At 55.3% G+C, this 26,885-nt stretch overlaps 1 protein-coding gene and 1 pseudogene across 22 annotated transcripts in view; both read right to left on the bottom strand.

The window, feature by feature from the left end:
- Positions 1-26,885, bottom strand: part of MYT1L (myelin transcription factor 1 like) — a 440,164-nt gene that overhangs the window by 380,726 nt on the left and 32,553 nt on the right. For 19 of the 22 annotated variants that reach the window (XR_011386785.1, XR_011386786.1, XM_051838143.2 and 16 more), the window contains exon 2: positions 19,632-19,731. The exons of the other annotated variants lie outside the window; for them this stretch is intronic. The gene's annotated coding sequence lies outside the window, so the exon portion shown is untranslated. The remainder of the gene's footprint in view (positions 1-19,631; positions 19,732-26,885) is intronic. 22 annotated transcript variants of the gene reach the window in all.
- On the bottom strand, positions 3,265-15,676 carry LOC127488509 (small ribosomal subunit protein eS6-like; annotated as a pseudogene).

Raw genomic sequence — 26,885 nt, 5'->3', positions numbered from 1 at the left:
TCCCGGGGGACCTTTCTATTTATTTGAAAGATTTATTTATTTTGAAAGTCATGGTTGGGGGAGGAAGACAGACACACACACACACACACACACACACACACACACACAATCTTCCAACCACTGGTTCATTTCCCAAACAGCTGCAACAACCAGCACTGGGCCAGGCCAAAGCCAGGAGCTGGGAGCTTCTTACAGGTCTACCACATGGGAGACCACTTGGGCCATGCTCCACTGCTTGTCCCAGGTTATGAGTAGGGAGCTGGGTTGGAAGAGGAACAGCCGGGACCCAAACCAATGCCCATACAGGATGCTGATGGCAAAGGCGGAGCACTAAGCCACAACGTCATCTCCCAGGGGCATCTACGGAACTGGACCTGAGCCAGTCCCACAGCAGTGCCTGCACAGGAAAGATGAAGGACAGCGCTGGTTCTGTTCTGCTGCCCTTTCTGCATCTCCTGGCACAGGGTCCCCTTCTCCTGGGAGGTCCTGGCAGACCATAACGCCCACTCCTGGGGACTTGAAGTTGTGTTGCTATGTCATCTGAAACTTCGGTCTATTATTCTAAGTGCTCATGTTGCTTCTGCACTGCACATGTGGGGGGTCCTGAGGCTAGCTGGGCATACACACAAGGCCCAGCATCAGCGACTCCTGTGTCAGGCCACTGGGCTGCACCCACTGGCTCTGTGACCCTCCTCCCAGCTCCCGGTGTGGTGGGGCTGTTTCCAGAACATGTCCACAACACAATCTCCAGCTTTTTTGATGATTTCTTGTCACTGCTTTGTTCTTGGAAATATTCCATCTAAACAGAAGACTACATGACAATGCTCTTACACATGTCTTTTGATACTTTTGCTCGTTTGCATCATGAGTTTGATTAGTCATGTAGACTAATCAGAAATGAAGACTGGACATTACAAATCAGGGGCGCAACTGTATCACCTGCCAACAGTAAGCAGACAGAAAGAAAGTCACCTGAGCGGAGCGGGAAGGCCAGGAAGAACCTGGAGAGCCCAGCGCCGTCCTCTCCTCCAGCTGTGTGCCGGGGAGCAGCTTCTCTGTAGCCAAGGCCTCAACTCTCGCAACAGGGAGCGGCCGGGGGCTCTCGGATGGGGCCAGCTAGGCAGGCCACGCAACTCAGTACACAACATACTTACGTAGAGGTCAACTAGAAATACACAGTGAGCTGTGTAGAAATCAAATCAGCTGGCACAATTAAAAAACAAGCTGTATAGATGCTATTAACACCATTGGAGTGTCGGGGAGAAGCTTAACAACCATGCATTCTGGAAGAGGGGCCCGGTGCTGGCTGTCACCACGGCCCCTGGGGCCAGCTGGAGGGGAGCGTGACGAAGACGCCCTCCAGTGTGCAACGTGACTGGGAGGACGAACTGGTGGAATGAGGTAAGACTCGGTACCCAGCATTCCACAGACTGCGGTTCTGAATGAAAATACCTCGTGATGGAACGGGGCCAGCTCCAAGCACAGCAATGGAAATCCCACGACCCACTGAAGCCAAGCGACCATCCACCCACATGGCTGCCCAGCTGGGCTGTGGGCACCGCGTTCACTGCTGAGCCTACAGCCGTCGGCAGAGCAGACATGGGAAGCATGTGTTGTAGGGCTAGGGCAGGACCACAGAGGAGTGGCTGCTATGGCCCATGCTCTCCCAGCCCCTCTGAGTCTCAGAACACCATTATAAACACTACGATTTTGCTCTGATAGCCTGCCAAGCAAAGCTTTTACAAGCCATTGTTCAAGAACCACAACTACATGATTTGATCAAGATTTGCTGTTGACTCGAATTTTTCTAACTAACCAAGTAGCCAAATAATTTCTGTTAAAGTCCCACTAAGGATATTTTTTGAATTCACAGCACTTTTTTCTTCATAGATTATATTATAGGCAGAACTCATTTTATTTTTAATGAATTAGGAAGGATTTCAAAGTCCCACCTCATGTGAAAGGTAAAGACACATACATCACAAGTAATAGACAAATAGCTCTTCCAAGAAGGAAAAAAAAAAAATCACCATGTAAACAGATAAAGTGATTTCTTCCCCCAAAAGGCAGGAAGATGAGCATAAAGTTTTAAATGTAAGACGCATTGACGTGAATAACTTTTTAAAATATTCATTTGTTTATTTGAGAGACAGAGTTACAGAGAGAGAGGGCGCTAGAGAAGCACACACAGAGATCTTCCATCCACTGGTTCATTCCCCAGACGACTACAGCAGCCAGGGCTGAGTCAGGTCAAAGCCAGAAGCTTCATCCAGGTCTCCCACATGGGTTAAAGGGGCCCAAGCGCGGGCAATCCTTTGTGACTTTCCCAGGTGGGTTAACAGGGAGCTGGATTGGAAGTGGAGGAGCTGGTACTCAAACCAGTGCTTACAGGGCATGGTGGAGTGCAGGCAGTAGCTTCACCTCAATGCCAACCCTATGAATAACTTTTAAATAAGAATTCCCATTGCACTTAGTTCTTCCCCAAGTGATCAAATACAACTCCTCTTTATTGGGGAATAAACGGATCACTGTTCCATGAGCAGTCCTCTTCCAGCACTGGAATGCAGTGTGGAACCTCGCCCGTGTGCTGACGACCTCCCACCCCAGAAAACCAGCAGAGCCAGCGTGAGCCCCGACCACAGGACGCACTGCGCAATCGTGATTATTCTGGAGCAAAAACGGACAGAGACGTAGGCCCCATGGTGCAGATGAACCATACCAGCGCTTTGAAATGCAAATCAAAAGGAGGGTTTATTCCAGTGTGGAGATATTCTGACATCCATGCACACAACGGGCCTTAAAAAGCTCGCCTGGAAAACGCGTGCTCTGGAGAAACCACGCGTGGACTTAAGAACACTTTCACACCAAGTAAACTTATCTTTGCATTCCTTTCACCCATGGCCTTTTTACAAGGCCTCCTATTTCTTTTTTTTAATATTTTATTTATTTATTTAAGATATAGAGCTACAGACAGTGAGAGGGAGAGACAGAGAGAAAGTCTTTTATCCACTGGTTCACTCCCCAAATGGTCACAACAGCCAAGCTGTGCCAATTGGAAGTCAGGAACATCTTCCCGGTTTCCCACATGGGTGCAGGGGCCCAAGGACTTGGGCCATCCTCCACTGCTTTCCCAGGGCATAGCAGAGACAGGGATCAGAAGTGGAGCAGCCAGGGCTTGAACCTGCGTCTATATGGGATGTCAGTGCCACAGGCGGTCCCTGAGGCCTTCCCTCCCTCCCTCCCTCCCTCCCTCCCTTCCTCTTTTGAGATCTGAAACACAATCTTATTTATTTGTTGTTATAAAACCTTAGTTTTGACTGGACTCAGATTTAGCAGTAGACGCTGTCAGAGAAGACAGCCTACGTCTCCTGGCAATCCGTTCCTGGCGATTTTCCTTGGCCTCCTCCATTTTCTCGGCCAGGAGTTTACATGTTGTGCAGCCTCCTCCTTGTTCTCCTTAGTACACTGCTTCTTCAGAGCCATTCGCCGGCATTTGTGTTGCGGGACACATGGAGTAACCAGACGCTGAATCTTGGGTGCTTTGGTCCTCGGTTTCTTACCTTTGTTAAAGGGCTTTCTTACAACATACTGGAGTGCACTGTCTTCTTTAGAGACTGAAAAGTTGCAAATTCTGCTGGTTCTTTTAGGACCCAGGTGACGAGGCACTGTGGTATCAGTCAATCCAGGAATGTGTTTCTCTCCTTTATTTACAATAACCAAGTGGAGAGCACTCAAGTTGGCATCGACAATGCAGCCCCGAAATGATGTGTGCTTTCTTTCTCCAGTTCTCTTGGTCTGTAGCAGGAATGCCCCTGACTCAGCACCAGGCGGACCCGGCCGTGGGTCAAGGCACCTTGCTTCGTGGGAAAACCTTGTTTGTCATTCCCACCACTGACTCGGACCACACAACCCCTCCATTCTTCACCCGGAGCGTCGGCAGCAACTTCTGCGGCCACACACTTCCCGTACAAAGTGCGAAGTTCACGCTCATCGCCCACAGCGGTGAGTCCCTGGCAGCCAGTGGCTGGGAAGGAGACACTCAGCTTCATTTTGAAGCAGCTGATCGCCGCGGGGGTGCCGGAAAAGAGCGAGGCCTCCTATTTCGAGAGGCCCTATGCACAGCAGCTCCTGGGACAAAGGTAACATAGCAGGGCTGAACTCCTCAACCAAACCCGCGGCCACTCCCCGTCCCCGCAGCCCAGGAGACTGGTGGGGAGCACAAAGAGCCCCTCCCCTCACGTCGGCAGACTCCATCCTGACACTAACATGGCCTTTTTGCCAGGCTGAGTTCTTTCTGGCATGCTCCTGGCACCTGGCAAGCTGCCTCTCAGAGAGAGCAATGCTGCACGTGATGGGCTGTTTCCTGCGTGGGACTACGCACAGCGTGCACCCTGGCGATTTAACCCTGCAGTGACTTGATGAAGCGAGTCTTATCTCCTTCTGTCTCACCAGGAGCGCTTGGGCCTTTGGACGGCTGACTTGCTGCGCCGGCACCCACAGCAGCAGGACCAGAGCATGCACTCCGAAGCCGTGCCCACTCCCCCGCAGGATCTGGACAAAGTCCCTGAGCCCCAGTGCTGCTCGTGTAGTTCGTCTTTCTGCATCCCAGCCTTATGCCCTTCTAAGACCCGGGCTCCCTGCTCTCCACAAAGCCTCACTCTGGCTCCCAGCCCTGAAATGCCCCAGGTCCTACACCTTGTCCACTGTTCACATCTCCACAGTGCCCTGTGCCATCAGTGGGAACACTGCACTGACTCCTCCCACACCCCCACCACGCCCCACCACGGCGCTCAGATCCGCCAGAGTCCTGATGTGTAAGCTACTTTCTAGCGGAGTGAGAGTCGGACACCTGAGATCCCAGCCAAGCCCTCCAACACCCGACAACAGGGACTAGCCCAGGAGGGCAACAACGCGTGATCTCTGCTGTGTGTCACACAGACAGACTTACGTCCAGCTTCCTACTGCTGACACAAAACCCTGAGGGCAGTGGCATGGCCCCCGTCCCTCTGAGAGCCACACCCAAGTCAGTTGGAACCCGAAGACTGCAGGATGGCCTGGGGAGGGCTGGGACGTGAAATCCGCTGAAAGGTCATTGCTGAAGTCAAGTGCAGGTGGCAGTGCACCCTGGGGGCATGTGGAGACACCCTCTCCTTCAGGAGGGCACAGAGGGGGACGCCCCAGCACTTCAGAAGTGCAGGATGGCAGAACAATGCCAAAGGGGAGCTGGGTGAGGAAAAGCACAGGGAAGCGCAGGCAGAGAGACTTGGTCAGATCCCTGCACTACCACTTAATGGCCAAAAAATTGCACACAACGAAATTCAGTCTTGCTCTGTTTTTGTGAAAAGGACAGTAACGGCACAGACTGGCAGAGCTGCCAGTCAGACGGATGACATAAGTGCAATGCTGAGCACACAGAGGGGCCCAGGGCACAGACCTTCAGCGAGGGGCAGCTTTTCTTATTTTAATGAGATGGAGCCCTGAGCCCCTGGGGACTTCTCCAGTAGCTGGAGATCTTCCTGCCAGGAAGCACACAGGGCCCAGGGGAGGCCAGCCGGTGGGTCTGGCTGGGTTCCAGGTCGTTCTAGAAGGTGCAGATGTAGCCCACAGAGAACTTCATTATGGGAGAGCATGGATTCAGGAAGTACATGGCCATGAACATATTTTTCAACTTAACAATGATTATTCTATTCAAAAGACAGAGAGCACTTCCATCTGCTGGTTCATTCCTCACCCCCTAACAAAAGAGGCCAGAATTCCATCCAGGTCTCCCATGTGGGTGGCAGGGACCAAGTCCTGGAGCCATCGCTGCCACCTCCCAGGGCGTGCATGGTAGCAGGGAGCTGGCTCAGAGGTTGGCACCAGGGCTCCAGGATAGGCCAGGGACGTGGCAAGCAATGCGTTTGCCACTGCGCCGGTGACTGATCCCGTCCTCCCATGTTTTAGGGAAGTCTCCTCCCCTGAGAAAGTCACACTCCTCTAAGAGCGAGGGCGACACAGCAACACGGCGTCTGGCAGCAAGGCACAAAGCCTGGGCGGTTCAGCTCGCACAGGTGATGATGGGCAGGACACGAGAGCCTGGAAGGTGCCGGTCGGTGCCTGAGACTGTGGAGGTTCTGGGGTCAGGCAGGGGCCGTGCCAGGATGCAAGTGTGCTCCTTGTGGTGGACCACATGGACCCAGGCTTCTCAGCGGGGCTGGAAACACAGCTGTGAGCGGAAATGTCTCCCAGTGGGAGGAGCTCACCAGCGCCGGCTCGCCCGCTGCCCTGGAGCTCCAGCAACCGCTATGGATTAAGTCAGGGCTCCAAGGAGCAAGGCTGCGCAGGCACATGGAGGGCAAGGCCTCCCATCAGAGCGGCCGGGGGCAGTCCCCCATGCCTGGAGGGCAGTGAACCCCATCAGGAGCTGGGGCCAGCCCTGTGCCCACTCCCTGCAGCTGCTCCCTGCCTGGGTCTGGAAGCCCAGAGGACAGCAGTGACAGCCCTGGTTCAGTGGGAAGGGCAGAGGGGACTATTGCAGAGTTCAAAAGGTCGTTTGTTGGTGTCCTATTAGCCCATGTGTTCTAGGTTCAGGTATACACTCTTTTGATGGAGTATTTTACTTCCTGGACCTCAATAACCAATAAAGCCCCTGGTCGTTGTTAGCTAGGAACAGGGAGAAAACCAGTGTGGAAATAAGAAAACTTCCGGCTCTGAAGTGCAAGGCCCATTCACCTTGGCATAAGGAATCAGTGAGCTGAGGGGACTGGCTGTGAGCGGCACACTCGGCCGTTCACCAGCGCCGAGAGGTGACGGGTGGGGAGCCCCTCTCTGGAGCACAGACAGCACTGACGTAGGGGGATTCAGAGGGAGCCATGCCCTATGATGGCTGCTCACGCTCTCTTGTCTGACAGATACACAAACAATTAGAAAAATTGGAAAACAATTAGAAAAAACACTGTGACAACAAGCGATCGGCACCTCCCCTTGGAAGACCTTTCAGGACTTCTCGGGATTCCATTTGTCCTTAACTTCTACAGCAGAGCCACCTGCTCGGATGAGGTGTCTCCAGTCTGGGAGGGGCCTGTGCCGGTGCAGACGCCCTGTGCTGCCCCAGACCCTGCCCAAATCCAGCCTCACACACTCAGGGGCTTCACCCTCATCTAACAGCGAAGTTAAATGCAATCATGAAGGAAATCTAGGGAAGAAGGAAATCCAGCACCGGGCCATGCACAAGGCAGACAGACTAGCTCCTGCCCACCCGTGGCAGCATGGGCCTCCCTTACACTACCCCAGATGGACGGTGCAGACGGCTGTCATCCCAGAGCCCACTCCTGCAGAGGTGTGCGGGCTGGGGTTTAGGGCTCAGTGACCAGTCCCTCCCCGACATTGCTCAGCGCTCCCTAAATCATCGTGCAGGAAGGAGAGAGCTTATTTAGAGCCACTGTTCTAGAACGGAAGTCTTCAAAATGATCGTGCACATGGCAGTGTCCTGAACACCAACCATCAGTGAGGTCTCTGCACACACATCCCACGCCGTGCGTGGTGGCCCGCTCCAGGCTCCTGGAGACACAGCACCTGGTGCAGCCCCGTGGTGGCCTCCCTGTCCCAAGCCAGGACTGGGCCCCATCTCTTGGCAGTTGTGGAGATGGGGGTCACGGGCTGGAATCCGTCCCTGCAGACAGGGGTCAGGTCCCGGCTCCCTGGGGCTCCTGCTGTCCCTGCCCTGTCTCGCACGTGCATCACCCCAGCTGCCATTGCCTCAGTCTCAGCAGAGATCCCGTGACTGCCTTCAGGACATGGTGCACCAGCGGAACTGGCCCTGCTCTGCTGCAGAGACTGCTGGATGCACCCCCGCAGCCCAGCCTGGAGCTCAGTGCTCTTTACCGCCCTGAGTCTGCCCTCTCCTTCCATGTCCAAAACCTTGACTGACAGTGTTGTCTGGGGCCTCTGTCCTCTGGGTGCCTTCGGCCTGGTTGTCCCTGCCCAGTTGAAAAGGCAGGCTCCCCATGGGCCCATTCCAGCCACCTCGGGCCTCCGAGTCTCTCCGCCAGCATGGCCTCTTGCTGTGCCTGATCACGTGTCCTTCAGACGTCTCTGCGGGGATTTGAGACTTCCAGTCTGATACTGGACATCATCTATCATCCAGGGGCTGGCGCTGTGCTGCAGCAGGCTAAGCCTCCCCTGTGGTGCTGGAACACCATGTGGGTGCTGGTTTGATCCAGCTCCCTGCTGACGGCCTGGGAAAGCGGTGGAGGATGGCCCAAGTGCTTGGGCCCCTGCACCCACGTGGGAGACCTGGAGGAAGCTCCTTGTTGTGGCATCAGATCAGCTCAGCTCCTGCTGCTGCAGCCATTTGGGGAGTAAACCAGTGGATGGAGGACCTCTCTCTCTGTCTCTCTCTCTCTGTAACTTTGCCTCTCAAATAAATAGATAAATCTTTTTAAAAAGTGATCCAAAACCAGAATTGACGGATGCTGTTATGCTGTGAAATCTGAAATCCCTGCACTTTTCCTGAATGTGTTTCTCGCACTTTGAAGGCCCTTCTTGAGCATGGACTTAAGAGGTGCTTGTGCTGAGACAGACTTTGCCTTTAGCTCCATTTCTCGTGAACTTGTTGAAGTTCCCTACCACCTGCACATGGCATGTTAGAGATCTGTGTGCATACCCGTGTGTGCATGTGGGGACACTGGGACAAGTGGCCACCTGCACACCAGGCACGGCCCCAGCACATCCACCTCCAGGCCACGAGAAATTGTTCAAGTCTCTGGGGAGCAGCTTGGTTCACTGGATCTCACTACCGTGTATATCAGCATGGTGTCTCACACATTCACACGGAATGTTTATTCCTCTCGCAAATGTGATTCTGAGCTCCTATTATCCACCTGCCAGAAGCAGAAGTAGAGGAAGAGGAAGAGACGGGATGGCCCTTCACCCATCCAGGATGATGACAACAGGCGGAGAAACCATCACAACCCATGCCCCTGTGCTGTGCCTATGCAGGAGATGGGATGGGGGTCGGCACTGTGGTGCAGCAGGTTAACGCCCTGGCCTGAAGCGCCGGCATCCCATATGTGTACCAGTTTGAGACCTGGCTACTCCACTTCCATCCAGCTCTCTGCTATGGCCTGGGAAAGCAGTAGAAGATGGCCCAATACGCGAGACATGGAAGAAACCCCTGGCTCCTGGCTTCAGATCAGCACAGCTCCAGCCGTTGCGGCCATCTGGGGAGTGAATCAGCAGATGGAAGACCTCTCTCTCTGTCTCCCTCTCTCTGTAACTCTTTCAAATAAATTAAATAAATTTTAAAAAAAAGAGAGAGAGAGAGAGAGATGGGATGATCCGTCATTTATCCAGAATGATGACAGCGGCAGAGAAACCATCATAACCATGCCCCTGTGCTGTGCCTATCCAGGAGATTTTCTTAGGGACAGCAGAACAGGGCACTGGAGATGGCAAGCAATTGAGAAGCATCATTAACAGGGAGAGGACAGCAGGGCCCTAGGGGCCGTCACGTTGCACCTGAGCCTGGTCAAGAGGCCACAGCCACTGAGCCATCCACAGCGGCATATGACAGAGTCAGCAAAGCCGCACCTGGTGTCCTGTTAGACATGGCCCCCCTGTTAGACTGGGGTTCATGGTCATGGCCCCCCTGTTAGACTGGGGTTCACGGTGGTCACAGCCCCCCTGTTAGAGACTGGGCTCACAGTCACAGTCCCCCTGTTAGAGTCTGGGGCTCAAAGTCACGCCCCCCCTGTTAGAGACTGGGGTTCACGGTGGTCACAGTCCTCCTATTAGAGACTGGGTTCATGGTCACAGGCCCTCTGTTAGAGACTGGGGTTCACGGTCACGCCCCCCTGTTAGAGGAAGCTGGGGTTCATGGTCACGGCCCCCCTGTTAGAGACAGCTGGGGTTCACACTCCTGGTCATTCAGTTGACCTCACCTCGTCAGCACACACAGTGTCCTCCCCAGTGGAAAGGACCCATCAGCTGCTTTCTCCATTTAATGGGCGAATGATGCCACGGTGTGGGGCCAGTATGGCTGGGCCTGGTGGTTACGACCCTTACACATCCCGAGTGCGTGTGTGTGTGTGAGCACATGTGTGCTGACTCTGCATCTCCTATAGACCACGTGTGCATGTGTGTTCCTCATCACACATCCCGAGTGTATTTGTGTGCACATGTGTGCTGACTGTGCATCTCCTGCAGACCGCGTGTGCATGTGTGTCTCCTCATCACTTACAGATCCTGAGTGTGTGTGTGTGCACATGTGTGCTGACTCTGCATCTCCTATAGACCACGTGTGCATGTGTGTCTCCTCATCACACATCCTGAGTGTGTGTGTGTGCACATGTGTGCTGACTCTGCATCTCCTATAGACCGCGTGTGCATGTGTGTCTCCTCATCACACATCCTGAGTGTGTGTGTGTGTGCACATGTGTGCTGACTCTGCATCTCCTATAGACCGCGTGTGCATGTGTGTCTCCTCATAACTTACACATCCCGAGTGTGCATGTGGGTTGGCTCCTCATTCCTCATAGACCCTGTGCCTGTGAGTGTTAAGCCACTGTCTGTGACACCAGTATCCCACCTGAGTGCCGGCTCAGGTCCAGGCTGCTGCACTTCTGACCCAATTCTCTGCTAACACTCCTGGGAAAATAGTGGAAGACGGCCCAGGCACTTGGGCCCCTGCACCCACATGGGAGACCCAGATGGCATTCTAGGCTCATAGCCTCAGTGTAGCCCAGCCCTGGCCACTGCAGCCATTTGGAGAGTGAACCACTGGATGATTCTCTCCCTCTGTTAATTCTGCCTTTCACATAAATACACAACAATTCCTTGTGCTCCTAACGTGAGGTTCCCATGCTGGCACTGCTCCCACTTGAGAAGCCGGCATGGAGAGCCTGCCCACGCTCCCGGGGTCAGCACTGGCACCCCAGCCCGCCTTGTCTCTAGAGGTGGCCTCGGCTTCTGCGGAGGGCAGGGGGGGCGTGGGGTGGTTCTGCTGGTAGGCGGCCCGAGGGAACACCACAGCCTGGGCAGTCACACAAGTGTACTTCTTCTTGGTTACAGAAGGCGCAAGTCCCAGACCGAGGTGCAGGAATGTGGGCTGCTCCTCTTCTGCCCCAGCTCTCTGCTGTGGCCTGGGAAAGCAGTGGAGGATGGCCCAAGTCCTCGGGCCCCTGCACCCGTGCGGGAGGCTGGAGGAAGCTCCTGGCTTCAGATCAGCCCAGCTCTGGCCATTCTGAGCATTTAGGGAGTGAACCAGCGGATGGAAGATCTTTCTCTCGGTCTCTCACTCCTCTGTAACCCCCTCTCAACAAACACTCCTCCCCCAGACACCTCTGAGGCTGCCCTCTCACTGTACAGTCCCCGACCACCAAGGTGCTTCCAACCACTGCACGTGCACCGGGGCACCAGGGCTCCCCGACCTGACTCCGTCCCTCCCGCTCTGCTCAGTCTTCTTCACAGACGCGCCCACCACAGCGCATGCATTCACGCACTGGCGCCCCCAGACACACACGCCCACATGTACTCTCCGCAAAGCCCAGGACGTTGTTGTCTTATTTTCTGCTCCGTGCTTATGATTGTTATTTTTTCTTAAGGATTAAATAAAACTGCTGATGTTTAGCCATGGAGAAAAAAAGCTCAACAGTGAGTGAAAGGAAAATCAAACTGCTAAGCAGGGGCACTGTGTCCAAGGATTAAAACTATTGTGAAGATAAATAAAGCATCATATAATAGTGTCCAGTAAATCCAACAGCAGAGAGCAGCCGGACAGGGAGCACCAGGGACGGCTCCTGTCCCAGTGTATTACCGACGGATCTGGGGCTGTGATGTACCAGGACCAGACTACTCCATCTCTGAGAACCCTTAGGACGAGTGTCCAGCCCAGCTTGCCTTCTGGAGAAAGTGGAGAGCCCCCAGAGCCAGCCAGGGCTCATCGGCCATGGCAGAGCTGCCCCCAGCCGAGGACGCACCTGCATGGAGGCACAGGCCGCATGGCAGCCGTGGGTGGCACCTGGCCATGGAGGCCCCCATGCTGCAAGTCTGAGAGCTCGGTCGGGAGGGAGAATACCAGAGAAGACAGTCCGTGCTCTCTCAGAGCCTTGGGAGGTGGGGGTCAGGCCAGGGCCTGGCTGTCCATCTGCCTACAGGGGAGGCCACTGGCCTAAGGTCAGAATGCCTGGTCTTGCAGTAAAGCAGGGTGATGCAAGCACCCCACAGAACACAAACGCTTGTGAAGTGGGCACGGGCCCTGGCACTCAACGCCACAGAACGCATTTGCACAATGGGCACCGGAAGAGGGAGGCAGGAGCCAGGCGGAGGCAGCCCGGCTGGTGCAGTCAGAGCACTCAGGGTCCCTGGAAGTCACTCACGACAGAAACTGGATGACCTTTTAGGCAGTGCAGGAGCAGAGAAGACGGGACGTCATTTGGTGCTCTTAGCACGGGAACACTTGTAGCTCTCTTTTCCGTATTGCGAGCATTTTGTTCCAGGAGATTTGGTCTTGATTTGTTTTCTAATATGATTTCTGACCCTAAGGGACATAGTCTAAGAGAGATCTTGTGCATTTAAAGCCATTTTAGGAAGAAAGAGTCCCTCCCAACTCCAGCTACACAGCTGCCACGGACAGTGCTTGCAGGAAGCTCCCTTTGGTCATGTTGGTCTCACCACACCCTTGCCACCGCCACATGGCACAGGAAAGACCCAGGCCTGCCAGAGCCCCACCAGGGCAGTCAGGAGAGGTCCCAGGGCCTGTGCCCACAGGGCCCTGAGGCTGAGCAACACTCCCGGGCCTGAGTGAGTGGAGGAGGCAGCTGGAGCAAGGGAAGACGAGTGCAGCGCAGGCGCAGCCGGTGGGTGCGCTCTGCACGGTGCTGACCCTGTCTGGGGGCACAGCGGGTGTCCCTGAGGCTGTCACTGAGCTAGGCCTGAGGGACTGCTGTGCACACACACTGATGGGTGACACGTCAGGTTCATTCCAGACAAGGAGCATTTCTCCTCAGTGGTGGTGTCTGTAAGCCACGGAGGCCAAGATCAGGACACGGCGCCTGCCCTGGCGCCCCCCCAGCACCTTCCCAGATTACTTAGAGCACTGGCCCTGACACCACAGGTGCCCTGAGCAGGTGACCCCGAGCTCCACTCTGGCCAGCGTGCTGCGGCTGGCACCAAACTGAAGCTGCTCTGTTCCTCGTTCAGAACTCACTAGAACCCGGGCCAGGGGACTTTACAAAGGCCAGTCCACTACCAAGTTCAATCCGACCGCACGGACAGATGGCTTCACACATATGGGAGAGGGGAGGGCGAGAGGAGACTCAGGTTATTGTCCTTAGTTTCCGCTTCCTCTTGGCGTCAGCACAGCCTCTGGCCCGGATGCTCCGAGAGCAGGGGCAGCCTCCGACCCTGGGTCGTGGAGGAGGAGCTTGGCGGGACGAAGCTTATGGCCACTACCTGCTCACTCTAGATGGACGGCCACTGAATCCCACCTTCCTGTTCTACCGCCTCTGCGCCTGTCTCTTCCCTCCCCTTCTGAGGTCAAGGCCTGGGAGCTGCCCCGCCCCCTTCCCCAAGAGCTCAGGGCTGGATTCCCATCAAGGGTCAGGATGCTTGACCTTTGCTCATATTCAGCCCTCACGCAGGCCTGAGATTTCTGCAGAGATAAACCTGCACAGCCGCATCTGCTGTCTCCCAGTGACGGAAAGGACGACCGATCCCCATGGTCACTCGGGCAGCCCAGCGTGGAGGGAGGGCAAAGGACAGCAGACATGGGATGGCGGGAAGGGAGGCGGGAGCACCGGGCCCTTCACACATGGACTTCATTAACCAGCCAAAGAGCGCTCGTCAGAACACAGCCACCCAGCTCCCCAACACCAGCACCCTCCCCACACAGTTGAGCCAGGATGGCGGCCCCCGGAGAGCCCAGACGAGGAGCTGGGGAGCTGCGAGGACCCCAGTGGCTACGATGCTGCTGCTGACTGCACAGACGCAGTCCTGCCGTCTCTCAGAACACATGGTGCCAAAGGTTCAGACACCCGAGGCCCAGGATCGAAGCTGAACTGGCTGATCATTTAGCCTATCCTACTTTGAAGTAAAAAAAAAAAAAAACATATAATACCCTTGGCAAATTAAAAAAATTCCTCTAGAATCCTTTTGATAGTATAAGTGATGGGAAAGCCATCATTACATTGTCTGGTTTTGGTTCCAAAAAGAAAAGATAACTATTAACTCTCAAATGCTCTCCTTATACAGAATCAAGGTTTTCCCTCTATTACAACCGCTAGTAGAGAAATCCCCAGTGGGAACGCCCAAAGGCCCCCACTCTGCAGGTGTTACCAACATCAGCCTTGGCTAGTACTGCACATGGGGCGCCGTGGTCTGCATGCGACATGAACACGTGAAGAGCGAGGGTGCTGGGAAGTCCAGACCGCTATTCCCACTTCACAGGGGATAAGACTGAGGCCTGGGGAGGAACAGCACAGAGCTGGGATCCCCCATCAGCCTGGCTCGATGAGCCGCCACCTCAGCCATGCCGTGATGCAGAGTCTCGTTCCCGGAGAAAGCCTGACACCAGCACAGAGCAGACAGCTGAGCACACGCTCACAGCGGCGTCAGCGGGTCAGTGTCACCGTCCTGTTCTCCGCCCGTAACCACTCCTGTAGTTTCTCTAAGGAGATGCCCAGGTCATGTAATTTCCTGTAGGAGTTCTCACTGCACTTTTCTAAAATACAGGGACTTTTATACCAAGACACGACACTATCAACATCCCTAAACATCACATAATCATCTTAAGTAACTGACTCTTGGAACTCCAGGGCCAAACAGGTCCCTGTCTCCATTTTAAGGCCTCAAGTTTCACAGAAGGGGACATTCAGGACTGGGAGCCAGGTCACTGGGGGAGGGGAGCGAAGGGCTCCTCTCTCTCAGCCCCCATCACCACCCCTTGCTGGCTCCTCTCGGCGCAGCTCCTGTCAGCAGGTGTCTGCGAGTACACGGCTCCCGGAGGCCAGCCACGAGCATCCCTCCTTCCCTGAGCCTGTGTCCCTGTGTTGGGGGCTTCAGCACCTTCTCGGCTCTCACCTGTCCCTGGAGTCTGGGAAGAGCAGCAGCAGCTGTCTCCTGTGCCCGGCCTCTCCAGCCACTGATGTTCTGAGGGCCTGCCAAGCCCAGCGGGGCACAGCAGGAACCACCAGGGGGCTAAGGGTACAAACCTCCCTTGTTTTTAGTTTCCCGTGTTTCAGGGGATTCCTGAATATGACAATAGTTCAAAGTGTGGAGGAAGGTGCTGCCTTCGCATAGAAAGAAAGTATCAGCCACCCAAAGTGGGAGCAGCAAGAGGAGGAAGAGGTGGTGGCAGATGGCAGAGGGAGGGCGGGACAGAAGGAAGGAGGGAGGGAGCCCAAGTGCACTCCTCAAACCTCAGCCTACACCCGCTCCAGGTCCAGGCTGCTTGTTCCTCTGCGTTCAGGCTCTTTTGTTTCTAAGATTTACTTATTTATCTGAAAGTCAGAGTTACAGAAAGGGAGAAAGAGGAACGGAGAGAGAGAGAGGGAGAGGGAGAGGGAGAGGGAGAGGGAGAGGGAGAGGGAGAGGGAGAGAGGGAGAGGGAGAGAGGGAGAGAGTGAGAGGTTGAGAGGGAGAGGTAGAGGGAGAGAGTGAGAGAGTGAGAGGTTGAGAGGGAGAGGGAGAGGGAGAGAGGGAGAGGTTGAGAGGGAGAGGGAGGGGGAGGGAGAGGAAGAGGGAGAGGGTGAGAGAAAAGGAAGGAAGGGGGAGGAGGGAGAGGGAGGGGGAGGGAGGGGGAAGGGAGAGGGAGGGGGGAGGGAGAGGGAGAGGGAGGGGAGGGAGAAGGAGAGAGGGAGAGGAGGGGGAGAGGGAGAGGGAGAGGGAGGTCTTCCATACTCCAGATGGCTGTAATTGCCAGGGCTGAGCCAGGAGCATCTTAAAATCGCCCACATAGGAGCACACGCTTGGGCCATCTTCTTCTGATTTTCCCAGGCCATTAGCAGGGAGCTGGATGAGAAGTGGAGCAGCCGGGACACGAGCTGGCACCAATATGGGAGGCCAGCACTGCAGGTGGGAGCTTAACCAGTCGTGCCACAGTGCCATCCCCTTGGCTCAGTTTTATCTCCAATTTCATCAGCTTCTCAGTGTCCAGCCAAGTAAAAGTCTTCACTGTATTTTCTTTCTACCATTCAATTTTACAATTTTTTTAACTTTTACATTCAGATAGGTGGACACTGGACATTGTTTTCTTTCATTTGCTTTGTTTTTAAAAATGTTTATTTTCATTCACTTAGAAGGCAGATAGACGGAGATAGAGACTGAGAGAGAGAGAATCTCCCACCTGCTGTTTTACTCCCCAAATATCTACAACAGCCAGGGTTGGGCCAGGCTAAGGTCAGGAGCCCAGAACTCCATCCCGGCCTCTGATGTGGTGGCCGGAGCCGAGCACTTGGCGCTTCCCGGGGTGCATTCACAGGAAGCTGGACGGGCAGTGGAGCAGCAGGGTTGGAGCCGGTCCCACATATGGGCTGTGGGCATCCCGAGCTGAGCTGCAGCCTAACCTGCTGCACAGCAATGCCCGCCCTCAGCTGCTGCTCCCAGCCAGAGCCTGCACACTGAAGAGCAAGTGGAAAGTCTGTCCACCGAGCAGCGTCAAGTCAAGGACGCGGCGAGAGGATCAGGTGGGACACCCCGATGAGAAACACGCGGGGGCAGAGGGGAGGCCGGCAGTGTCAGTCGGGAAAGGTTCAGAGAAAACCTACGTGGACACGAAGCCCGCCCGCAGCCTGTAACAGGAAGCACGAGGTCCGGTCTCCATACGCATGAGGTGTACCTGTTACCCATGTGCACAGGGGAACAGACTGGATGAAATCTACCCTGGAAACAGTGGCCAGAGGCCACAGCCGCACTGCTGTCCTCCCTCTTCCCATTTTGCAAATCGGAGTTGCCATGGCAACTTGAAGACACAAGTGACTGAGAAATGGCTGGGATTTAAACCCTGGTGTAATGGGGGTGCTCACACTGTGGGGGGCCCTTAACTCCAGCTCCGTGCTGGGGCCTCGGTGTTCCCTGCTTCACAGTGCGATGAGTTTCCTGCCTCGCCTTGTCCTGAGGGGTAAGTCAGCTACTCCATGTCCACCTGGGAGCCCGGATCACACTGCAGAAGTGCCGGGGACGTGAGCAGGTACCTGTGGCACAGGGACACCGACAGGGCAGAAGGGAATCCCCCAGCAAACAAGCCCCCGTAGGAAGGCACCCAGAGCCCCACACAGGGAAGTCCTTCCGGACACTCTGCAGTGCAAGCCCCCTGGAGCTCACTGTGTCCTTGCCCAGCTGACGGAGACTGGAGCCTGACGGGGCCCTGTGGGCCAGACGCGTGGGGGCCCCAGCTGCCTGACCCACGGGGAGCCCAACCTGCAGACACACGAGGGCCCCAGCTTCCAGCCTGGATCTGTGATGCCAGATGTGCACAGCCACAGCAGGCGGGGAGATCGGTGTCACCAGTGCTCATGGTTGGAGCAGGGACAGCCCTTGGAGGATGGTGGCTGCAGCCCACACTCTCCTCCTAGCCAGTTGTGCGTGGCTCCCACCTGGCCCTGCCCGAGGTCGAGAATCAAGGCCAACGTTTGCTCTCCAGAGAAGTTTAGCATATTTAGTGCAGGGCCAGCTCAGTCACCTGGAACGAGATGAGCTATTGAGGAAGGCTGCAGAGTACTGCCAGACAGCAACAGGGCTACACCGAGTGGAACCAAACGCACAGCACTAGCAACGGGCACTGAGTATGGCAGACCTGCCCGATCCATCTGCTGACCTGAGCTGGATTAGACTCGTCCATCCGTATTCGCACTCATTCATTCTCTTCCTCCCTCCTTCCACCCCCCCCACCCCCTGAGGCCAAACGTAGGGACACTTGGCATTTCTTCTAAAATGAAATATTTCAAACGAACACAATGCAGCAAGCAGTGGGCTGCCTTGTGAGCTGCAGGGCTCCGTTGCGGGAAACATTCATAAACACACCACTGCTCGGGGCTGCTGGTGTGCGTCCCGGGGCTCCCGCAGTGCACACTGAGTGCCGGGAAACGCGCACCACGCTGACTGGCCTTGGGGTGGGGGGAAGGGGAGTCCTCTGGAATCCTCAGGGCTGGGCTCTAAGCATAAGGGCCACTGTCCTGGCTGCTCACGCATCGTCCTGCTTCCCACACACGCGGGCCACACGTGACCCTTTCACAGTGGGCACTGCGCTTGCTGCTGTCACAAGGAAGCGGAAGTGTGAGTTTGAACCAAGAGCCTCCGTCAAGAAGGCGCGCCGGGGCTGTGCTCCTGAAGCCAAGGCTGAGAGGTCAGCTGGGGGAAGTACAACAGAACCAGCCGGGCCGCTCGGGGCTGCTCGGGGGCGTGGCCAGCAAGCGGACGCCCACCCACCTCGAGACAACCAGGCCACAGGAGTGCACGCAAGGAGACAGAAAGACGCGCGGTGAATAGAATTTTAGAAAGAGCAGAGAACAGAGGTCCAGTGCAACGAGCATAACTTAAAATGTTCTGTCGAAGAAAATGTTACACCGCCATCTTCATGGTGGTAGTCACGACCGCAGGACTGGCAGTGCTTATGACAGCCACCCTAACGCGAGTATTCTGGTTCTACAGTGGGCAGTGCTGGTTATGTGGAGGACAAAACCTCTCCCTGACAGTTCATTCAATATTAAGGCAAATGACTCATTCAGAGGACAAGTCGCTGGCGATGTCGGCGCCTAAAGTAAGGGACAGTGAAGATAGAAAGCTTCGAAAAAGTATCATTTTTGAACAATTAAAAGTTAATTGTGTAGTAAATAGAGAACATCAGGCCCGACAGATTGGCTCATTTCTCGCAGTCTTGCTGGGAATTAAATTTGTCTTATTGATAAGAATAGCATTTCTCAACCCACCCACTTGCAACAGGAAGAGATGGTGTGGACCCAGAGCCGCCACCCGTGGGCTCCTCACCCCAGGCAGGAGGGACCAGGGGGCCAGGGAGCTGCCCTCACCCCAGCCTATCCTCGGTCAGGGCAACGGCCCCCATGACGGAGTTGAATATCAACACAGTTGCATCTCCAGGTTTTAAAAGGGATGTGACTGAGTTGAGGATGTTCCACTGTGGAAATGGCAAATGATGGCGCCAGGACTGGCTCTGCACTGGCAAATCCCTGGCACCTGGCCGCCTCCTGCCCGGCGCTGCACTGCCCTCAGCCTGAGCATCTTGTCTCTAGGAAGGGCAGAGAGGCTGGGGCTGATGAGGAGGTGGTCTGGGCGGGCCAGCCCTCCGGGCTCACGTAGGAGCAGGGTGGGAGGAGCCTGAGGTCCAGAGGGCACCATGTCTCACAGAGGGTGTGGAGGACGCCCACGACACATGCCACACGCATGTGCTCTGCACGAGCTGTGCCTTCCTGAGATATTTAGAGTGCTTCCAATTCTCACGCCTGTGCACGGATGGAGAAAAAGTCCCCATTAATGTATGAATCTGATTAGTCAGTGACGTAAAATTGAAGCCTTAAGAGGCCGGAGCAGAAAGAACGTCCCACTCAGTCGGCCCAGTTTGAAAGCCGCCACCCCTGCCTCCCAGGCTTTGCTTGTTTCAGGTCCCAGTGCGCTTCTAAGTTCCCATGGAATTAACATACCGCGCTCTGAGACTCCTCAAACGTCACTGGGGGTCAGACAGACGTCCAGGGGAGCGCGGCCAGCACCTTGTCCTCAGACGCAGCCTCGGCGTCCCTTGCCCTGCACACAGAGACACGGTGTGAGCAGAACTGCCGCCTTTTCCTGCGGTGCCCGTCCGGGAGCAGCTCCACGCCTAGTGCGTCTTACCAGGTGTAGCGCTTTCGAAATAAAGGTCTGTTTGTTACTCAAAGTGAGAGGACAGTGTCGGGTGCGTGAAGGCTGAGCGACTTCCCTGGTCTCTGGCCTGTCTACAAAGACCACCCACAATGGCAGATGCTTCGGGGATGAACCCAAGACGCAGGCACCTTGGCAGGTGTGAGCACTGGCGTGGGCGGGAGGCCCCGGCCTCTGTGCACTGGCGTGGGCAGGAGGCCCCGGGCTCTGTGCCCCTCGGTGCCAGCTCGCTAGCCAGCTCCTCCATCAGCACAACACCCAGTGGGAACAGTGAGGGAAAAGCACAAGGAAGAAACACGGGGCCAGAAGGCAGTTTTTCGTGTCTCCCGTGGAAGGCTGGGGTGACTGAAGAAGGGGACGCCAGGCCCTCTGCGCGGGTTCAGCTTCTCCGAACGACTGGCCGCATCGTGCCAGGTCAGCAGTCCTGCGGGAGACACGAGAAATGCGAAGTCTGGCTCTCAGCTCTTCACATGCGCCCGCCCTCCACCTGCACTTGTCTCCCCTTCCTGAAGCCAGGAGCGTTCAGGGATGTTTCAAACCCTAGCCTGCCGGTCATGCTCCGTTCTGCTCGTTCTGTTTCGTGTCGTGGAACCAGTAGCATCTGCACTTCCTCCTCTGCTTGGCTGCGCTGCGTCCACATGGGGGTGACACCCCTGTCTACCCGGCCACACGCTTCCTTGACACTCTCAGAACACTCTACCAGCAGTGTTCCTGTCCCCAAAATGCTCTTCTCCTTGTCTGAAAATGGAACCGATGTGTCCTATTTACACCTCTGTATGTATTAAGTTCAATGAAGTAAGTTGTTTTGAAATGTAAAAATCCACTGTGCAATTCCTATGTAAGGACCAAGCCAGAAATCAAATGAAAAACACAAAGGCTTCATACCAAGTGTGCCATATGAGCAACAGCCCCCGAGTCACTACCTAAGGGGGCTGTGGTCAGCAGCAGACTCTGCCCAACTCAAGCTTCATGGTTCACGCTGCATCACACAGGCCCCACACGTGGTTCACACCGTGTCACATGGGCCCCACGCGTGGTTCACTCTGCATCACATGGGCCCCACTCGTGGTTCACTCTGCATCACGCAGGCCCAACGCGTGGTTCACACTGCGTCACGCGGGCCCCACGCGTGGTTCACTCTCTCTCAGGCCCCACTCGTGGTTCATGCTGCATCACGCAGGCCCCACGTGTGGTTCACACTGCGTCATGCAGGCCCCACGCTTGGTTCATGCTGCATCACGCAGGCCCCACGCGTGGTTCATGCTGCATCACGCAGGCCCCATGTGTGGTTCACGCTGTATCATGCAGGCCCCACTTGTGGTTCACACTGCGTCATGCAGGCCCCACGCGTGGTTCACGCTGTCTCGCTCAGGCCTCCCAGTCGTTGGTGTTCTGCTGTTTTCTCTCAGGGAGACTGAGGAACCCTGAGAAGCCACACAGAACATGGCTAACTGAGGTTCAAGGCCAGCTCGTTCGAACATTACGGCTGCGCTCTCTCCCAGGCCGAGCTCCAGGCCCCAGGCCCCCCAGTATTTCCGTGCTGGGTCCACACATCTCTTCTGACAGAGAACTGATTCCTCCTGGACATTCCCCTCACGGGAAAGTGGATATCATTTTGAGCACTCGAAATCAAGTGATCTGTATGTACACTTTTAAAAGAAGTAATGCACATACCAGGTTTCCACATTGCTAATAAATGAGCCAAACAAAGCGGCCCTCAGAGACATTTACGAGAACTTCTGGTCTTGGGATCGTACTCTGTACGTGAAAATGGCAGTAAACGGGGAGCAGCCTCGCTCCCTGGGAATGCGGGTCTAAGGTTCTGAGAGGCCGGGCCTGAGCCTCGCACCGGGGCAGAGCCGGAGATCCTTGCACCAACGGTGCCACCAGCGCATCAGGCTGATGTGCACTGACGCTGGGGCCACACAGGCACCTCTGGCCTCACCTCTGGCCTCAGCTTCCCGCACCTGCACGGCTCCCCACAGATGGGCAAGCGCCCAACATCTCCTGGGCTGGGAGGGAGGGGACTGCGGGAGGAACAGACGGCAGTGAAAGCAACTCTGAGTTCCATCCCCACCCTGTTGTCCTCACACAGGAACGCCCGGTGCGGACAGGTCTGTGTCACCTGAAGTTGTCATTGCTCAGCTCCTTGTTGGTCACATTGTGATTTTTTTTTTTTTTTTTTGACAGGCAGAGCGGACAGTGAGAGAGAGAGACAGAGAGAAAGTTCTTCCTTTTGCCGTTGGTTCACCCTCCAATGGCCGCCGCCAGGTGCTTCTCCTGGTCTCCCATGCAGGTGCAGGGCCCAAGCACTTGGGCCATCCTCCACTGCACTCCCGGGCCATAGCAGAGAGCTGGACTGGAAGAGGGGCAACTGGGACAGAATCCGGCGCCTTGACCGGGACTAGAACCCTGGGTGCCAGCGCTGCAGGCGGAGGATTAGCCTAGTGAGCCGCTGCACTGGCCCATTGTGATCTCTTAAAACAACATTCAAGAAATTCTAATGCAATTCGTGAACTGTGATCAAAACAGTGTTGGATTCTAAAACACTGAAATTAATTCACTAAGTTATTTGAGCATCACCAGGCTCTTGGTGCAAGACACGGGACATAAGACCTGGACAGGTACGCAGAAGGAAACGGCGTAGGTCTGTTAACTAGTAAAGGGCAGTCACATCTTAGTTTTTTAAAACTACCTAAGAAATATAAATACTTTGTTTACTGGAGGTAGTGAAATGACAGAATTCTCATTTGTAGAGTGAGGATAATGGACACACCCTAAGACTGACCTCAGGAATCAAGTTGCAACTTTCATTGAGTTAGGGAACTTGGTCTTGTAAGTTTACACATATTCAGATTTATGTTTAGTTATCTCTTCATTTATTTGAAAGGGAGAGCAAAGAAGGAGAGGGATCTCGCATCCTTTGTTTTACTCTCCAAATGCCTGCACCGTCAGGTCTGAGATAGGTTGAAATCCGGAGCCAGGAACTCCATCTAGCTCTTCCACATTGAGACCTCAGCTGCTCCCTCCCAAGGTGCACAGTAACAGGAAGGTGGAATCCAAAGGGAAGCTGAGACTCACACCCAGTTACTCCAGTGTGGGGTACAGGTGCACCAAGTGGCAATTTAGCCTCTGCACCAGACACCTGCCCCAAGCCTCTGGTTATAGCCGCTATTTTATACTGTCTTTCCCACAACAGTTCTGCATGGATGTCTCCACTGTGTAGGCAGAAGTGGAGTGCCAACCTCTCCATGGAAACAAACTCAGCGAACCAGGCCATCTCCACAACTCAGTTCCGACTTGGAATGCATCAGAGCGGAGGTTTAAGTAGAGCAGTATCTGAACTCAAGGCCTGGTGGCAAAAACTCTCATGGGGTAGAGTGCACCCACCCTAACAGAACAAATACTGGCCCCTTCTTTAGCCTTCTCAGCAGAGACCAGGTACCGCCAGCCACATCTCATTTTCCTTCAGCTCTGGAGAAAGGGACCATTCACAGTGATCTGAAAACAGAGACTGACTATGTGCCAAGTGAGGTTCACTGGCCCCAGCAAAGCTAGACACAGATGCTGGAGAGCTAGCCCACAGCTACTCAGTTTGTAAGTAGCAGAGTTGGATTTGAATCTCGACAATCTAAGTTCTTGACATGTGTTCTCAAACTCCCCACCCCAATTCCAATGCAATTAAAGCTCCTGTTTTAAAAGTCATCGCGTCCGCAGACAACAGCAGAATCCTGCAGAACGTAGCAAAGCGTTGCTCGCTGTCGCCCACCCGCAGCCGTCCTGCAGCACCCTGGCAGCACTTCAGTGCGGCCGATTTAATTGGAGATGCGCTATTTTTCAGTAAGACACACATCAGATATCACCACAGTTTGGGAAACAGAACACAAATGACTCACACATCACTGCATATAGGTTACCTGTCAATATACTTTAAATCTGATGACTGCAGTAACGCTGACCTCATTTGCTTATTGCTTTTGGTATTACTGGAACACGCACTTTCCTGTGTGTAGTTCTGCCCCTCGCTCCCCAGCTGCTGGGCAGTGCTGGCCCGGGGTCTCACTTGTCCACAGTGAGCTGTGCCGGGGCCGGAATCAGAACAGAGCCACAACACACACACACTCACACGCAGGCATTCCTGCTGCAAAGCAGCAAAAGCCCTGGCCAGCCTCTCAGGAAGCTTGGGTTTGCACTCTCCACAAGCAGGCAGTGTCCCGTCTCATCCTAAGATGATCGCGGTTCCAACAGAGCCAAGGGCTTGCTTCGCCACCTGCCTCCCTGTGGCTCACGGCAGAGGCAGGTGGAGTCCTCGATGGCCACACCAGGAGGCTTGAGGCCTTTGTTCCCGGGACAGCCCAGCCCGTCTCACACCAGGACTCGCCTGGGGCCCCGCATGTGCGCAGACAGCTCGCCTCTTCCACACGTCTGTGTATTCACCCACCATGGTTCAGGGTTCTGTCTTCCTTCACACTTCAAACATGTGGTGGTGCAGTGGTTCCTCCTCTTAAGTTGTAAAATGCTCTATTCGCTTATCACCAGTTCTTTCAGGCCAGTCTGGTTTCATATAGGTGAGCTAATTTTCACAGGTGCCTTGTGGAAAAGTTGGGCTTTGGGAAGTAAATGCAAAGGCCTCTTGGACTTTGTGAACGTCCAGTCACAGCCTCCAGCCACCAGGGGCCCACGTCCTGACCACCCATGGGTACTGCTCCTGTGGGCAGCCGCCCTCCTGCCCTGTCTGATGCTCTGCCCTCGGGGGCCCTTGCGGGCTAACAGGCAGGGGAGGTGGAGCCAGGTGCTCTGAAAGGAGACAGGACGTCACTTTCTTCACTTTGTCTGAGGGGAAGGAACAGAGCCTTAGATACGGCTCCAATTAGCAGTCTCCGGAGCCAGAAATCCCGACCTCAGTGCACCTGCATTGCGGTGCCAGCGGCAGCAGAGGCAGGTCCCTGGGGTGGAGGGAGGCGGAGCGCACGCTCCCCGGGGAGACCTCCCAGGCAGGGTGGGCCCCAGGGTGAGCCCCAGTGTTGATGTACCATGGCAACCCAGCCTCACAACTTCACAACACACTGTGGGGGGCTCCTGATGTCAGCCACACCACCCCCAAGGACAGCAACTGGCTGAGAGCAGTGAGTGGAAGCCCAAGGTCGGGATTCGGGTCTAGAACCTGAGCCGCTGTCTCTGTGCTGTGCTGTGCCCCAAAGCCACATCAATGGTGACTGGACAAAATTCAGTGGCTGGGGCCGGAGCTGTGCCACAGCAGGTTAAAGCCCCAGCCTGCAGCACCAGCACCCCATGAGTCCTGGCTGCTCCACTTTTTAAAAACAATCAATTTATTTATTTGAAAGGCAGAGTTACACAGAGAGAAGGAGAGGCAGAGAGAGCAGTCTACCCACTGGTTCACTATTGGTAGCAATGGCTAGAGCTGGGCTGATCCAAAGCCAGCAGCCAGGAACCAGGAGCCAGGAGCTTCTTCCAGGTCTCCCATGCTGGTGCAGGGGCCAAGGACTTGGGCCATCTTCTACTGCTTTCCCAGGCCATAGCAGAGAGCTGGATCGGAAGTGGAGCAGCCGGGACTTGAACTGGTGCCCATATAGAGGCTTTACCCACTACGCCACAGCGCCAGTCCCTGCTCTACTTCTGATCCAGCTCCCTGCTGATATGCCTGGGAAGGTTGTGGAGGATGGCCCAAGTCCTTGGCCCCTGCACTCTTGTGAGAGACCTGGAGGAAGCTCCTGGCTTCAGATTTGCTTAACTCCAGCCATTGCGGACGTTTGGGGAGTGAACCAGCAGATGGAGGATCTCTCTCTCTCTCTCTCTCTCTCTCTCTGTCCCTGTCCCTGTCTCTACCTCTTCTCTGTAACTCTGTCTCTCAAATAATTGAAATAAGTCTTTAAGAACAAACAAAACCAGGCGGCATCTAAAGGCAAATGGGCAGAGCCAAGCTGGGGAAGGCCTGGGGCCCTGGCTTCCACGCCAGCCTGGGGAGCTGGGTCTTGCTCTGCCTTCACTGAAAAAGTTCTTTATCTGAATGCCTGAGAACCATGGCACCATGGGGCCTCCCTACCCGGGTGCCATGTGCTTCGTACATGCACAAAATGGCAGGGTCAGGCTACAAGGCTTCACTCTGTGTGGTTTAAGGACCCACGAGGAAATACAGTGCCGGCGCAGGCATAAAGACAGCAAGGAAGAAAGGAAGGGCTGACACTGAACTACTCACAGCCTTCCAGACTCGCTGGAGGAGTGGCCACAGGGACCACCCACGGGCTGCCCCTGTACCTTGGCACACGCCGGCCTGCTCCTTCTCTGAGAAGCCAGGAAGACAGTGTGGGCCGAGATGTAGCTCACAGCCCTGATGCAGAAGAGGGACAGTCTGTGACTGTTAGACCCCTGGAACCCATGAGCGGGGCTGATTTAATTGGCCTGGGCTGTAGCTCCCGTGCCAGTGTTTCTGTTAAATCTCCCCAGGTGACTCCAATGTGCAGAGCCAAGGATCCTCAGGGGCAGAGGAAACCTGTGGACGGCGCACAGCTTCCCAGGAGCCAGCTGACACTCGGTGCCCAGCTGGGACCAGCGAGCCCAGCTGCAAGAGCCCCACACCTGCCCTTCCCCCGCCAGCAAGGCAGGGAGTGAGAAGGTGATCATTCCAGCTCCACTCGCATCCGGGGTGCCTGGGCCCGCATTGACTCAGTGACGTCTGTGTGTCTGGAGGAAGCCAGCGCAGGAAGCTAGAACACAGCGCAAGTGCAGCTCGGCCCAGGAGCTGAGGACGACTGAAGGTTGGGGGAGTGGGTATTCCTGGGTTTCAGCTACCAGGTCCGGGGGCGGCTCTTCCGCCTCCCGCTTCTGACACCAGGGATGTGTGATGTGTGCTAAAACCCTTTCCTGACAGGAGGTGGCAGTGTCCTGAACGTGCGGGCCTGTGACTGGGTGTCCCCCGCGTGGGGGACTTTAGGAGACTTAATCCAGCAGCTGTCACTCCCTGTAGCTTAGAATAGGAGGTCCTCAGGTGATGGGCACGAGCTGGCCACCCCTTCGGGGCC

This window comes from Oryctolagus cuniculus, chromosome 2 (assembly GCF_964237555.1).
Source record: "Oryctolagus cuniculus chromosome 2, mOryCun1.1, whole genome shotgun sequence".
Taxonomy (NCBI): domain Eukaryota; kingdom Metazoa; phylum Chordata; class Mammalia; order Lagomorpha; family Leporidae; genus Oryctolagus; species Oryctolagus cuniculus.
This window is presented reverse-complemented; position numbering and strand designations above follow the sequence as displayed.